This window comes from Polistes fuscatus, unplaced genomic scaffold (genome assembly GCF_010416935.1).
Source record: "Polistes fuscatus isolate 324 unplaced genomic scaffold, CU_Pfus_HIC Scaffold26, whole genome shotgun sequence".
NCBI classification, from domain to species: Eukaryota; Metazoa; Arthropoda; class Insecta; order Hymenoptera; family Vespidae; genus Polistes; species Polistes fuscatus.
This window is the reverse complement of record NW_025113103.1, coordinates 1,720,128-1,736,958: the sequence shown is the minus strand read 5'-3', so window position 1 is coordinate 1,736,958 and position 16,831 is coordinate 1,720,128. Positions and strand designations below refer to the sequence as shown.

Below are 16,831 nucleotides of genomic sequence, written 5' to 3'. Positions count from 1 at the left end.
GCTCTTTGACGTCACAAATCTCGTATAATCTTTCTTATCGGGAACGTGGGAAAAGGAATGATTGAACTATGAAAGATTCGTCTATAGTCGTCTTATTCTCGAAATAATCATTCGAACGTTAATCGATCTCACGTGTGCGTGTGTGTGTTTATTTGATTAAAATCAAAATTCGAGTCTAAAAAATTAATGAAGAAAAAACAAAAACCAAACTATAAGGTAACATAAATATTTTTTATTAACATTCTCGATTATTGTAATCTTTTTTTTCTTTTTTAAGAAATTCGTAGACACTTTTACGTACATGGGTCGAAATTTTGCTTATTTTTTCAATTATTTTCTCTCTCTCTGAAATTTTCGTCGTTCGATTTATTCGTTTTTAGTTGGTTCGATCTGACGTAACGTAATTTTTCTCGTTGTACGCCAACCGTGTAAAAATAAAAAATAAAATGACACACTTTACCTGTATCATCGACATTCCCTTAACGCAAACACAATCGATTCTAATCGTCAAACTGACTCTTTCCGGTATTTTATCGCGACAGGAAAAGTTTTGATCTCGTTAGAAGGTTGTCGAGGATCAATGGATAGCCCGGAAATGGAAAAACGCAGCCCTTCATCATCCACGTTCGGATTCTCCTCAGCCGAGGTTCCTCCGAAAAGCAACCCTTCGTACGTTTGCTTTGAATGAAGGTAGGGTTAGATAGAAAAGGGAGGAAATGATGAGAGAAAGAAACAGAAGAGGAAGAGGAAGGAAACAGAAAAAAAAACAATCTAGCTAATTTTGGTACGCGCGTATAAGGGCAGTGGGACAAGCAACGTAAAACTAACGCGTCGCTTGGCGCCCCAACAGCAGCAGCAGCAGCAGCAGCTTCGAGTCGATTCAACGACCCTTCAAAGGACCCAGAGATCAAAGCACGCCACTGGCTTTTATTCGAATAAAAACGCTCGGGTCTCAAAAATCTCGAAGAAACGTCGACTCGCGTTTAGTCCTCCTCCTCCTCCTCCTCCTCCTCCTCTATTTTTCACCGGGCTTACCAACCAACCAACCCTCCTCTCGTTCTGTGCGACCTTGACTGTTGGATGAAGGAAAGGGAAAAAATAAAAAAGATAATTAGGGAGAGGATTAAAGGGAGAAATGTGAGTTCCCGTTAATAAAGAAGATCGATCGAAGTTTCATTTTGTTTTTTTTTTTTTCTTTACCGGAAGTACTTGTAATGGTTGTTTCGTTACAAACGGAAAATCTTACTTTCCAAAGATAAAGAGATAGATCTGTAGATGAGAGGTTTCGTTCGGTTGGGCAAACATGGGGACGAGAGGGTGGGTTGGGGGGGAGAGCTATTAACCGAAGGAATAAATTTACGAAAAAGAGTAATCTCGTAGACGTCGAAAAAGTTTAACAAACGATCGTCGAGGGCAAACCGTTTGGCCGTTTAAAGAAGTACACGGTTTCCCTTTTCTATTCTTCTTCTTCTTCTTCTTCTTCTTCTTCCTTGCCGATTTCTTTCCTCTTCTAACTCTTTCACACGGTTCGCTGCACTTAAGAACGACGATTCGGATTTCGCGAGTAACAAGGAAGACATTTCGAAGGATAGAGAAAGAATAGCCGAGGTCTTTGCACGAGCATCGCAATGATAAATCGTCAGGGATGATTCGAGTTGGGCGAGAATTAGACGAAAAATTGAAGCAAAACAAAATAAAGAGCTACGTAATCTGTATGAACGAATAATGAGTTAAAGAGAGAGAGAAAAATTTACGAGTTATAAGATTTTAGTATTGAAAATGTAAGAGAAACGTGCGACGAGTAAATTCCGAATCGATAACGCTAATCGATGATAAAAAGGGAAGGTGGTGGTGGTGGGGGTGGTTTATTTTTCAAGCAAAAGTAGTACGATAACGTCATTAATCATATCCGCAATGGAATCGAGGATCCCACTCGTGAATGCAACCGAGAAAAGTGGCATCGTGTGTCAGAAGGGCTCACAGCTGCGTACCTTATCAGGTGCCTTTCGGTTGGGATGAGATAACGAGGAAAGGATGTCGTAACGCATTGTATTTTATTCTTTTTCGGTTTCCTTCACTCTCTTCCACACTTACATTTCATTTCTATTGTATTTCTCCGCTTTTCCCTTTTCATTTCCATCCTCTCCTCAACCCTTCTCTTCTTCTTCGTCCTATTCCCTTTTTCGAAACGACGACCCAACCGATTAGGCGGTAAGTGTAAATGTGGAAAGTGACTTCTTCTCAATGGACGAGCCTAACATTCTTACCCTCATTTTTTCTTTCTATTTTTTTTTCTCTTTTTTTTTAAGCACGTGTCGCGCCGATGTTGCTCTCTCACGACTATTTATTCGTGTGGTCTATATATGTGTGGCATCTATATATGTATGGGTTAGTGATGATAGTATTAGTAGTAGTAGTATCGTTGGTAGTGGAACGCCGTGTGTAAATAAAATTCCAGATGATGCCGGCGTTCCATCGTCGGCTTCGTTGTTGTCTCCCCTGCCACCATCGTCTTCGTCTTCTTCTTCTTCTTCGTCTTCGTCTTCTTGTTCTTCGTCGAGGAAAAGCACGCTCGAGGTGCATGAACTTTGCTCGTAATACGTGAGCTACGAAACTACTGCTTTTTAATGACGCTCTCACGCCACGTTCTTCTTCTCCTTCCCTTTTTATCGATTTTCCAGGCCACCATTCGATGCGCCGGCATTGCTATTTGTTTTACTAATCCCTTATCATTTTTCTCATTATTCGTCTATCCTTTTATATTTCTATCAAGATCTTTCCGATCGAAATAGAATATTCTTTCCCTTAAATAACAATTTATTTTGTTGTATTAGTTTTGAAAAGACAATTATTCGATAAGATTTCAATTGCATTTCATGTGATTTTTGAAGTTATACTTCTTTTGGCGCGTTGGGGAAAATGTAATGGGGAGTCATTTTGTTCCGAGCGTCTGGAAAAACGACACCATGAAGTTTGTCGCGGTATTTGCGACGCGCGGGAAAGCGATTTCAAGTATACGGCATGAAGTTGTCTTTCTTTTCTTCTTCCCCCCTTTTTTTCTCAAGCGGGTCACCCATCCAAATACTAATCGTACTCAGCGCCGCTTTACTTAAATGATCGAAACGAGAACTAATGCTGTAACCGCGCCATGACAATTGACGCATAAAATATTTCGATATATCTCTCTTATATTTAGTGTAGACCGATTGAAAATATGTTTCCTTTCTTTTTTTTGTTAAATAAATAAATAATAATAATTAGTTGCTTATGTTCTCATACTTCCAATCTAATATTTTTTTGAAGTTATTTTTGAGGTTATATTCGTTTCGATACGCCAAAGAAGTATAACTTCTTACGTGCGTACATAAGTACACACACCAGTTTTTTTTTTTTTCTGTTACATGAATGCGACGATTATTCTCTCTCTCTCTCTCTCTCTCTCTTTCTTTCTCTCTCTTTCTCATTATTGGCGTCTAGGCGAAACGAGGTCGAAGCTCGATGTGGCACGAAGAATTTCGTCCCCGGAATCCGGCGGTTCTCGCGCAATTGTTGCGACAATTTAGCGCCGTTGTCTCCCATCTTCTTCTTCTTCTTCTTCTTCCTTCGTTATCTCGCCAACAAGTTAATCTTTATAAATAGCCCGAGCTACGGTTATATTTAATCCTAACTCCTCGCGGTGTCTCGTGGCATCTTCCACGTTGATACTCGTCTTTCTCTTTTCCCTCGCTTTTTCATCTTCATCTTCAACTTCATCTTCAACTTCATCTTCATCTTCCCTCTTTCTTATCGTGTCTCGCAAAGACCAGACCAATCATCCTAGTTAAATGTGTCTTCTCTCTCGAAATCTCATTGGTTTCCATAATCGTTTCTAGTTTACCCCATCATTATTCTTTCTATATATTTCTTCTAATCGATGCATCTAAAAATAGGTTGCATTTCTATGTCGAATACCATTCTCGCGAGGTGTACTTTTACGAGTAGATTGCATTTTTAACTGTGATCTTCGACCTTATACTAAAGTATCGTATCATTTATAAAGAAACGAGAGTGTATTAGTGTATATACGTTCGTTCCCTTAAATAATAGAAACGATTCGTAAGAATATCTTTGTTTGATTTACCCCCACCCCACTCCCATCCCCTTGTCATCTCGTTTCTCTTTTGCTTTCTCTCGCTCGGGTCGCGCCGTTTTTATCACGAGTTTCTTTTTCCTTCCCTTTGGCGGCCCTTTTTCTCTCTCGTGGTCCTTCAGTTTTAACCTAAATTCAGCACACGACCGGTAATCGATCGGTTCTCGAGCTTCTTCTTCGGTTCTCTTTTCTTACCCACTCTCTTCTTACGTCTACGTTTTACGAGACGAATAACGCGATGGGTAAGAACGATCGATCCGCACCTCGTCCCAATTTTTCTTCAACTGGTTGATGCTCTACAGGAAACAAGATCAAGATAAAGAATAAGATGATAGAAGATAATAATAAGACGAGAAGTACGAAGATATTTTTGTCAATTATTCTGTAACATTGTGAAAATGTTTTATTTTGTAGGAAAGATAATTCGTACGAAGCAAATACAATTCGAAATCATCACTCGTAATTCGTGTTCACGAATTACTTCTCTCTCTCTCTCTCTCTTTGTAAGGTTTAAAGTAACAGAAAAGTTCGTTTGAGTTAATCTTAGGGCGCTCGTCGACTGACAATAAAAACGGGGCCTGCCCTTACATTCCTCAACAGTGTGTCGTATTCTATTTTAAACCTGGAGCTTAATAAACCTACGTCTCTTAATTAGACCATGCTCGATTCTCTCCTATCTCGCCATTCTTTTGTCGTATTGTATCTTTCTTATATTTCTTTTTTTTATATTTTCATCTCACTCTCTCTTTATTTCTTTTTATTTATTTTATAACACTATACGAAAATACGAAAAAGTTTATTCGTAACCTGTTGTATGTGTCCCCCCCACTTTTCCCCCTTTCTATAAACGTAAGCTCGAAGATCAACATAACGTCGATGCTGGATTCCGATTTTGTCCCTTTTCTTTTTCTTTTTTTATTTCTTTCTCTCTCTCTCTCTCTTTTCTTTCTTTTTTGCTGTTTCTTTCCTACTTTGCCATTTTCTGTCGATGTACTTCGAGCTAGTGCCGCTCACGTTCCTCTTCCATTCAAGCAAGAAGTGGCGTTTTGTCTCGCTTCTGAACTTTTCCTACACATTGGTCTTTTATTCGAGTATCCTACGATATAAATTGTTACGGAAAATCCTGTAGAATGAAAGGAATGTAGAGAATTTTTGTCGATCGAATGGAATGGGTGGTGGGTGGGTGGCCGGTGGTAAGAGATGAGAATAAGAAGAAGAAGAAGAAGCATCTCCTCGATGTGTGTGCAAAGGAATAAGATCTATGGGCGTTTTCAGAGGAACGCGAACACGCGACAATGCCATGCCATGACCCCCATACATATTACTGTCTTATGAAATCGGATTTTGTTCAAAGCGTGTGTGCGTGTATATCGCGTGCGGTTAATGAAACATCGATTAGTTTCCACCTATCTAATCTTTATCTATACAGAAAAGCACCAAATCTAGGGGAATTTCGTGAGAAACGATAACGATCGGTAAGAACATTTAGATAGCGAGATAGAAGATTCGAAGAAACGTTCAAGATACTTCAATCCGTTCGTTTCGCGAACGAACCACCGATTCCTTTTAAATCTTCGAATAAAAGAACTTAATATTTGAATGCGATATTTCGTACGGGTTGTTAGTCCATCCATTTTTCCCCTAGACATTATTACTTCGGTCGTTTGGCCCGCATAATAGCTCGAGCACACGTTTGTATTTCATTATGGGATTAAGGAATTACACTGGCCAGACCTGAACGAATCACATTTCTGCGATGGGCGGTGGCCCAGTCAAAATGCTTTAAGACTCACGCTCCTGGAAATAATTATATACGAAAAAGGTTACTACAAATATTTTCATATTCAATTGCAATTTTTTTCTTAATTCATAATTTTCATCGAATATTAATACGAACGATATCGCGTTATAAAAAAATAATAATTCAATAGAGTAACCCAAATTTCAAATAGAAATTTATATACTTTTTTTTAAACAATTTTCATATAATTTATTTGATTCAATTTGATGAATTTTCTTAGCAAGTATGCGAATATATTCACACACACACACAAATATATATGTATATAATGATATGTAAAACGATAGTTATCTTGTTGCACGGAAAGTATAATATATCCCCACCCTAAGTTTGTACACTTAGTCGTGTCTCTCTTTTTTTTTTTTTTTTTTTTCTTTACACCATAGTTTTCTCGCTTTGAAACGACCACGTGAGCTTACGTGCACGTTACTCCCGCGCTGAGTACGCTCGTTACGCTATGATACAATCAATGAATGACGGAATACGTGGCGTGACGTGGCGCCGCACGTTGACCATGATGACTTATCTTACACTTTTTCCCTTTCGACACTCATTTTTACGTTACGCTATAATCTACGTCTTTTTTTCTCTCTTTTTCTCTCCCTCTTTCACATTCCCTTGTCACATTCTCTCTTTTTTCCTCTTCCTCCTATATTTCCCTTCGTTTCTTGTCATTCTTTCTTTTTTTGAAGTTATACTTCTTTTGGCGCGTTGGGGAAAATGTAACGGGGAATAATTTTGTTCTGAGCGTCTTTAAAAATGACACCATGAAGTTTGTCGATATTTACGATGCGCGGCAAAACGATTTCAAATTTACGGCATGAAGTTGTCTTCTTCTCTTCTTTCTTCCTCTTTTTTTTTTCTCAAGCCGGTCGCATTTTTCATATTTTTCACATCACAGGTCATATTTTTATATTTTTTTATTCTTTCTTATATATATTATTATTATTTTCTTTTTTTTGAAGTTATTTTTTTGAAGTTATTTTCGAGGATATTGAGGTTATGTTCGTTTTGATACAGCAAAGAAGTATAACTTCTTACGTGCGTACATAAGTACACACTAGTTTATTCTTTCTTATATATATATAATATTATTTTTTTTTTTTAAGTTATTTTTTTTCTTTGAAGTTATTTTTTGAAGTTATTCTTGAGGATATTGAGGTTATGTTCGTTTTGGTACGGCAAAGAAGTACACACACCAGTTTTTTTTTATTTCATAAAACTCTTAAACAACGTAGATTATAAAAATTGACAAAGTTGACGATAAAATCAAAATATCTATGAAAGATGTGATGATATATTCAACGTTCGAACTAGAATTCGATACTTTATAGGAGAGTTCCATGAGTATTTATCGCACACCTCGTTGAACGTATCGATGGTAAATATGTGCACATTGATAAAAATTGTTTTTTTTTTTTACTTCTTCGATGGGTGGTTACTTATTATAACGTCATAGGAGTCTTGGAAAAATCGTTTCGTTACGAATCTTTCGAGTTTTTTCCCATATATATGGTGTTCACCGAAATAAATGTTAAAACACGCGTACATATCTGAGAATATTATTCTGAATTTATCTTTACTATCATCGTGAGATTCATTTGCGACCTAGAAAAAGAAATCCACCAGCTACTCGTAGACGCGAAGGGAGGGGTGGGGTTGGGGTGGGGTAGGTTTTACTCGTGTCTTCATTCTCGAAATATTTCTTTTTTTTTTTCTCGTTAAAGAAAAGCCCGATTTTAGTCGCGAGTGATCTCTCACTCGTTCGTGTCACCAACGCGAACGTACTTTTATGTTGGATCTTCGACCGAGTCTCGTATCGTTTCGTTTCGTTTCGTTTCAAAGCCAGAATGAAAAGCAGGAGAAAGGGGTGGGTGGTGGTGGTGGTGGTGATGGGGTGGGGGGGAGAAAGATAGGAGTGTAACAGGAAAAGAGAGAACCTACTTTTCTTTTATCCTTACTTTCCCCTTTTGACGTTTTCCTCAAGCCCTTTAAACTCCCACCCACCCCCTCACCCTTTCTCCCCCTCTCTCCTACTTTTTTTTCCTTTCATCCGGCGCACATTAGCAGTAGCGTAGTGCAACGTACGTTCATGAAGGCAGACCTCACGCTACAATGCAATCAATGAATGACGGCGTAGTGGCGTAGCGTGCACGGTGACCGTGATGACTTTTCTTATCTATCGGTCTCTCAGTTTCTTTCTCTCATTTTTTACTTCCTTTTTTTCCTTTTTATTTTTTTTAACAAACACACATACACACACACACACACACATGGATATGCACATTCATTAGTTTCTCCCTAGTTTCTCATTCCCATTCTTTTTACTACACAACCTTTTCCCTATGCTTTTTATTCTTTCTAACTTCGTACGTATTTTTTTTTTTTACATATTCGAGAGAGAAAAAGAGAGTATAGTAAATACTCGGTTATATATGAATTTATGTATGTGTATATATACATGTATGCTCGTGTGAAACTCCTCATCCGATTCACATTACGCGCAACGTGTATGTACCTCGGCTTAGAGTAAAAAAGAGAGAGAGAGAGAGGGGGTAGGTGGGTGGGTGGGTGGGTAGGTAGAGTACGTACGAGAAGAGAAAACAGAAGGAGCAGTATATAACGTTTTACGAATTCTTCGCAAGCGTGCTACTTCTCAACGAGGTCTTAATGAAATTTTCGAGCTAGACAGCTACCATATATATATATACATATATATACATATATATACATATATATACATATATATATACTACTAGTACGTGTATATGCGTATACGATGAGAAGGAAGTATGAAAAATGGGTGGTAAGGAAAGAAAGAAAAAGAAAAACGATAGAAATTCGATTTATGAATTACCTCCCCTCTCCTAGCTCCTAAACCACGTGATTTTTATTTTACGAAATTTTATTTTGCAAATTTTTATTATACAAAATTTCACTTTTATATTTGTTATATAGTACATATATACAATATAAATTTGGATATATGAATTACCTACCCCCTCCCTCAGACCCTAAACCGCGTGATTTTTATTATACAAAATTATTATACAAAATTTCACTTTTATATTTGTTATATAGTACATATATACAATATAAATTTGGATATATGAATTACCTACCCCCCTCCCTCAGACCCTAAACCGCGTGATTTTTATTATACAAAATTATTATACAAAATTTCACTTTTATATTTGTTATATAGTACATATATACAATATAAATTTGGATATATGAATTACCTACCCCCCTCCCCACCCCCACCCCTAAACCGCGTGATTTTTATTATACAAAATTTAACTTTTATATTTGTTATATGGTACATATGCAATATAAATTTAGATAAAATATATAATGTATAAATATAAATGTAATAACAAAATAATAATAATAAAATATATAATGTAAAATATATATAGTAAAATATATAATGCAATAGATAAATAGAAACAACATTCCTCTTGCATTAAATTTGGATAACGAGTAACTTCACTCGAGATAGGTAGTACTATAACCCCGTATAAAAGTATATTAGGCGAGCGTAGGCGAGTAGGGAGCTAGAGAGAGAGAGAGAGAAGAGTGGGTAGGAAGGATAATCGAAAGTTAGGAGGAGTTTGGACGTCGCGGTCGGACGTCGTCGTCCTCTCGCGGCGTCGTCGACTGCTGTGACTATCGATCGGTGTCGTGCGGGCGTCGGCGTCGGCGTCGGCGTCGGTAATGGTGGTGGTGATGGTGGTGGTGGTGGTGGTGGTGGTGGTGGTGATGCCCGCTCGGTGGTGCCCCCCGCCGGCTGAAGTCGACGCCGACGTCGACGTCGACGCCGACGCCGAAGGCTTCCACCAGAGAGAGAGAGAAAGAGAGATAAAGAAGGTGGTGGATAGGAGGGTGCAGCAGTGCTTCAGACCAATCGTGCCTACGGTGTAGAGGACCCTGTAAGAGACGACGACGACGACCGGTGAACAACGGTGGTACACCCGACGAATACGTCCCTTTACGACGTCAGACCACCGCCACGTTGAAAACGGATTTATAGTTCGCGACGAATCGTCATCGTACTAGAAAGACACCTCTCTCTCTCTCTCTTTCTATCTATCTCTGTCTCTCCCTACCACCCACCCACCCAACCATCCAACCACCCCCCGTTCACTCCTACCTCTTCTCTATCTTTCTCTCTTTCTCTTTCCTCCCTCCTCTTCTCTTCCTTTTTCGATCGCTCGACCGGACAATCGAGGAGAGTCAGTGCTCGACGACCTCGCGAAACGTTTCACGCACGGATACGGGCGTTTCTCTTCCTCATATTTCCTCATATTCTCTCATCATTATTATTATTATTATTATTATTATTATTATTGTCTATTTATCTGGATGATTTCTTCGCGACTCGTATTATTTTCTCGAGAGATGAACGATCACCTTTCCAAGTTGTTTCCCATATCGTGTGGGTGGAAGTAGTGAGAGCCACGCCGGTGGACAAGTGGAAACGTGCCACGTTGGTCAGACATGGATTTCTCTGATGGATGGTTCATCGCTGTTGTTACCCTGTTCGACGAAAAAACCACATGGACAGTCGAAATAAATTATTGCTTATTGTTTCTCGAATTGATCGATCCCTCTACTATTAATGAAAAAAATAAACTATATGATTTTTTTCTTTTCTCTTCACCGATTACGATTATGATGACAATGGGGTGGGGTGGGGTGAAGAGGGCAGAGGGATGAGATGATTTTGATTTCATCGATAGAACAATTTTAAGTGGAAACGTTAAATGCGTTGAAGGATCTCGGAAAATGGAGAATTTCATCAGACAGAAGAACAAGATGAAGATGAAGAAGAAGAAGAAGAAGAAGAAGAAGAAGAAGAAGAAGAAGTGGAGCCGAGCGCCGTTCTTGACGTCGAAATTCCTCGCTTGGAGGCAGTTAACCGTCTCGTAAATCTCAGACGATCTCACATACGCGAATATATAGGATGTTGGGATATAAAGTTGCTTTGGTAGTAGCTAATATCGTTGTTCATGGTGAACAACGTATATATATATAAACGGTGACCCATAGAAAATGTATCCGCGAAGATGATCGTCATTGTTCGTTGTTGAAAGGAGGTGTCTCGATCAATCGTACGAGATATAACCCAACCCTATCGTGATATCTTAGAATATTGTTTTACGATGTCAGTGGTGAATATCGAGAATTCTACAACGACAACGACGGTGGTGTGCGTGAGAGTGCTCGAGTTATTATTCCCTCCGATATACCGGCGTGAGCATGTTGTTGTGAGAGTATCAACTACTCAAGATGGATGGATACGTCAATGGAAGGAGGAGGAGGAGGAGGAGGAGGAGGAGGAGGAGGAACTGTCGAAGCAGAGTTTTGCTAGCTGGTTTTCTTAGGTGAGTTCGATGGTTCGATTTAATCGACCTAATCGAGCTTTTTCGTGAAATTCGTTTCTTTTCAAACCTAACGACGTTGTTTCTTGATTTTTTCATTTTTAAATTATCTCGTTTACGATTACATTTGATAGAATTATAAAAATAATAATAAAGTTACGAAAAGAATAAGAAAATATAGAAAATTAAGATAAACTCGTCGTGTGCCTAAATTTTCCTCGAAAGTTTCTTACGGATCGAACGAAAAGGCGTGAAAACGGGACAAGAAAGGTGAGCAGGAGGAGGAGGAGGTGGAGGTGGAGGCTACGAAACACCACGAAACATCGACAGAAACAAATGTTCTCGTCTCGGCTAATGAAACTGCCTCGAGGGCAAGATGTACTAGGAAAAGGAGGAGGATGAGGAGGAAGAGGAGGTTCGGGGGGAGGGGGTTGGGTGTGGGTGAGAAAGAACGAGAGAAGGGATCAGAGAAATAGAAGAGAGGCAAAAGAGGAGGGGTTGTTCGCGAGGGATGAGGGCAAGAGAAAATACCGTTGCGAAGCTCGATAGCGGGAACAAGAAAAGGGTTGGGGGGCTTAACGATCGGTCATGTGTATGTGTGTGTGTGTGCACGTATCTTTTCTATGTATGTGAGAGGAGGACCGCGTGGTGTCTATATCGTATCGTAGAAACTGGGTTTTCCGAAAGAAACCAAAAATTTCCGATGTTTCTATCGATTTCTATTTCTTCATTCTCCTCTTCCAACACACACATGTGTCTCATTTTGTTCACACACGCACACACACATGTTCTCATTTTTCTTCTTACTCGTCTTTATTTATTCTCGTTTATCTTTATTTTTGTAGTAGTAAAAATTACGAAGAAGATATTTTCTCTAGGCAGGTTCTTTATTAAAGAGAGAGAGAGAGAGAGAGAGAGAGAGAGAGAGTAAGAGAGAGAGTTCTTATAATGGTTTGTTATTGATCTATCTCGCCTTCCTTATACAAGACTCCTTTTCTTTCGTCCTTCGTCCTGTCGTCCGCGCCAAGGTTTAGGCGTGGGTGGTGGCCGAAGGGTCGAAGGATCGTCGAAGAGAAGAGGAGAGACGAGAAGAGGGGAGTCACGTTCCTACGCAGAAATTCTTCTACCCCACGCGTTCATTCCTAACTGTGTGTGTGTGTACTCATATATATAGATAGATATACTTGTATAGGTTCGTGTTCTGCAAAGTTATCCTTTGCTTTTTACCATTCGCATTTTTTACTTGTAAAAGAAAAGCAAGAGCCTGTGAAATCTTTGGTGGACACAGCTCTCGGATCGAATGATCATCGATAAAAAATAATAAACAAATGTTGGAGAGAAATAAGATTAAATAATTATTGATTTTTATACGAAGAAGTTAGAATAATTTTTCTTACAAGGATATAAGGATATTGATATTTATCGTTGAATTATTATGAAATATTAATTAATGAATATTAATTAATTATATTTAATTAATATTGAATAATATATTTGTGGGATGCGAGCACCTCCAAGCCAAACACTTAAGTAGGCGTTCGTGAGGAGATTGGACGGTGGGCCCTGGATAGCTCAATTGGTTAAAGAGCAGTCAGTCGCCCGGAAAACGGAAAATCCGGGTTCGAGTCCCGGTCCAGTCAATTTTTTCACGAATCCTACATATTTATATTATATTTAATATTTTATTTCATATTTAATTAAATATATTTTTATATTTAATTAATATTGAATAATTTTAATTAATATTGAAATATTCGTAAGAAAAAACACACACGAGATGAGCTAGGAGGAGAATTGGTGGATACGAATCGAAGGATTAATACGTGTCAGAGCTAATAAAAAAAATAATGTACGTTTCGGTAGGTAAACGTAGAGTCACGTTAACAACCGTTGCTCGTAAATCAATCGAGGAAAATTCAAAGAAGAAGATGAAGAAGAAGAAGAACGGAAATTTCTAGGATTTAACTTGGTACAGTTGCTGTTGCTGCTGCGTACGTTGTTTTACAGCAACCTAGAGTATTTTGCTTGGTCGTTGTGTTTATCTTAGTTCTTCTTCTTCTTCTTCTTCGATGATTATTCGCCATGGGGAAGGAATAAAGACCGCGTGTTACAATTCTAAAGTTATATTCTATTCTAGCATAATTACAGCTACTAGCACACATATAAACGAGTTGATGGTGATGGTAGCAGTGGTAGTGGTAGTAGTCGTCGGCAGGGTTATGGTTATTCCTGTATCGTCGAGGTAGAGCGTTTAAATCGTGCCGATTAAATTCGAACGAACGCTAGACGTCAGACTTATCCTTAGTCTGATCTCCTTAGTCCGCATCTATTTTTCTGATTTTTTTTTATTCGTTCTCGTTCACTCGTTTCATTATTTCGATCACCGTCGATAACACCATCACCACCCCCCTACCCTTGTTTGCCCGAGAAACAGACTAACTCTCTCTCTTTTTCTCTCGTTTAAAAATATATATACCTACATATATAGTAAATGTATTCTCGTACCAAACGGGGAAACGAATTATCTACTTTTTCATTGAACGCATTTACCAAGCATTTGTGTCTCTGTGTGTGCATGTGTGTGTGTCTTAAATGGATGGATTCGATTTGACGGATGCCCCGGTTAAAGAACGAAAATAACATCTCGGTTAGTTATAAATATTACTTAGAGCAAATCAATTTTGTTGTGGGTTAAAGAGAGAGATATAAAGTTTATTGAATCGGTAAATGACTCGCGTATTTTCTTTGTCTATCACTTTCGTTCCAGTATCATACCTTTTTCTATGAAACAACCCTAAGAAGTAAGAAGTATATCTATGCACTTATGGTATACGAAGCTTACAAAATTCTTCTCTTTCATGGTATAGACAAGGAACGGTGTGTATAGTCTGCTTATGTATATAATAATGTTGCATACCAGTTAAATTATAGATGGTAAATGGCATACTCGAAAGTTCAGCGACGTATCGGGTCGTAATCCGTGCGTGAACGATCGCAATATGCGAATTTAACTTTGGTTTATAGTCTTTGCATACTATGTGGTATACACTTTCTATCAATTTTTACCTGAGTTAACTTGACGTACTTATGATTTAGTAACCACTTCTTTTCTTTTCTTTTTTTTTTACTTTTTTATCGACTTCTCGCTTTGCATCGTCATGAACGAACTATAAGAATCCAAGACTCGGAGTAAAAAGACAGAGAGGGGGGGGTAGGGTGACGATGGTAGTGGAATGGAAAGGAAAGGAATAGAAGAGAAAGAAAAAACGAGGAAATAGGGAAAAGGTAGTTGTAGAGACGGTTAAAAAACTAAACTTTTTTTTTCCTCGAACAAAAAGTTTCTCTCGTTAGTACTGTCCATTGTTGTTGAACCCGTTATTATTAAGCTCGATCTCTCGTTGGTTGTTGTTACGTATGTATACACCAATAAACGTCATCGCAACGTCATAACGGTTGTAGAATGTTACTTAGAAAATATGATCAATAATTTCATTATATATATTTCTAACAACTAGATTTGATTTATCATTGATCGTGGTTAGATAATGTGGTCTGACTAGCGAATGAAATTCTTGGAAAATTTCAATCGTACGTAGAAAATCAGTCTTCGAAAGATACCAAGAACCCTTTTTTTCTTTTTTTTATACCATTCTTTGAACGAAAAAGAAAAAAAATACTCGCGAGGGTTGGACGACGATGCGTTAATCTTTCTCTTTTATTTAAAAAGCGCAAAAATGGGAAAAAAAAGAAAAAAACTGGTGTGTGTACTTATGTACGCACGTAAGAAGTTATACTTCTTTGCCGTACCAAAACGAACATAACCTCAATAACCTCATAAATAACTTAACAAACAAAAATTTATTATTATTATTAATTTAAATTTATTATCGATATATTATACATATTAGAAAGAATAATAAAATATCATAATATAGATATCAGTTCACACTAAATATAAAAGAGATATATCGAATAACTTCACGCGTCAACAATCATGGCGCGGTTACAGCATTAGTTCTCGCTTCGATCATTTAAGTAAAGCGGCGCTGCGTACGATTAGTATTTGGATTGGTGACCCGCTTGAGAAAAAAAGGGGGGGAAGAAGAAAAGAAGACAACTTCATGCCGTATACTTGAAATCGCTTTGCCGCGCGTCGTAAATACCGCGACAAACTTCATGGTGTCGTTTTTCCAGACGCTCGGAACAAAATCCACTCCCCATTACATTTTCCCCAACGCGCCAAAAGAAGTATAACTTCAAAAAGAAAAGACAGACACCTCGAAAGAAAACGTAACTGTGTTGGTAATGACCTTTTTTTCGTAAACCCCTCACCTCATTTGCGTTAAAGTTACGACGTAGTTTTGGACGATTCTTCTCTCATTTTTCATCTCGACGAAATTAATCTCAAAGTAGGACACTCATTGTACTGGCAAGTAGGTAACGAAAGGAAAAAAAAAAGGGGAAAAAAAGGAAAGGAAAGGAAAGGAAAGGAGAGAAAAAAAAAGAAAACTTCATTATTATAGCACCGGCACGCGACGAGGAATGGTGTCCTCCTACCGCTTCGTTTCTTTTAAATTGCAAACATAATTGCTAAGCTTTCTCTCTCTCTCTTTCTCTCTTTTTCTCTCTTTATTTATCTCCCTCTCTTACCCTCTCGTTTTCCCTCGTTCGACAAAGTCCTCTCGTGCGTTTTTCCCCTGGACCTCCTCCTCTACTCGTACGTTGATACGCCGCTTTAATTACTGCTACCAAAGAGGTTGAGGGGACAGGAACAGGAGCAGGAGAAGCAGGAGGAGGAGGAGGAGGATGAAAGGGGGAGGGGTACCAGAATGAAAAAGAAAAAACGTAGATAACGTTCGTCCACTTTATCTGGATATCTTTAACAGAAACGATCGCTTAAATAGGATCCACTTTCGCGGGACAAAAGGGGCTTTATTACGAGGAGGCTGCTTGCGACAGACGATGAGGAGGGTGGTGGTGAAGGGGGTGGGACAACGGGGAGGAGTACGGAGGGTAGGAAGAAATCGTTTCTGGAATCGGGAGACTGGTCGATCGATATATAATCGGACCGGTAGAAGAGGACAAATTCGGAATGTAGGACTCGACAAAATAAAAAAAGAAAAAAGGAAAGGAGAGGAGAGGGGTGCGAACGCTTATAATATGCCCACCCCCACCCACCAACATCCCTTAACGAAAGTACGTTAACCGATGAAGTTGAAAATGTTGAAAATGTTGATAAAATCGCGAACAACCGTTTTCGTCATTCATCTCGAGCTGATTTCGGTGTCAAATGGCAGAGTTGAAGGGTGAGAAGAATTCTGATAGAGGTGGGAACAGGTGATCGTAATAATAGTAGTAATAGTAATAGTAATAGTAAGAGAAAATTCGTAGATTCGGTGTACGCGAGAGGGGAGTGGGAGGATCTTCGGGGTTACGTGCACGTCTTCGTTTCGTTCGTATTGGTGTCGTTGATCTCTCGCGGTCGTAGAACTGTTCGGTGACCGTCTGGAAATATAC

At 38.6% G+C, this 16,831-nt stretch overlaps 1 protein-coding gene across 3 annotated transcripts in view; it reads left to right on the top strand.

Moving 5' to 3' along the window:
* Positions 1-16,831, top strand: part of LOC122518821 (serine/threonine-protein phosphatase 4 regulatory subunit 1-like) — a 129,761-nt gene that overhangs the window by 6,026 nt on the left and 106,904 nt on the right. Inside the window, exon 1 of one of the 3 annotated variants that reach the window (XM_043637938.1) lies at positions 11,291-11,317. The exons of the other annotated variants lie outside the window; for them this stretch is intronic. The gene's annotated coding sequence lies outside the window, so the exon portion shown is untranslated. Of the gene's footprint in view, positions 1-11,290; positions 11,318-16,831 lie in introns of those variants that run through there. 3 annotated transcript variants of the gene reach the window in all.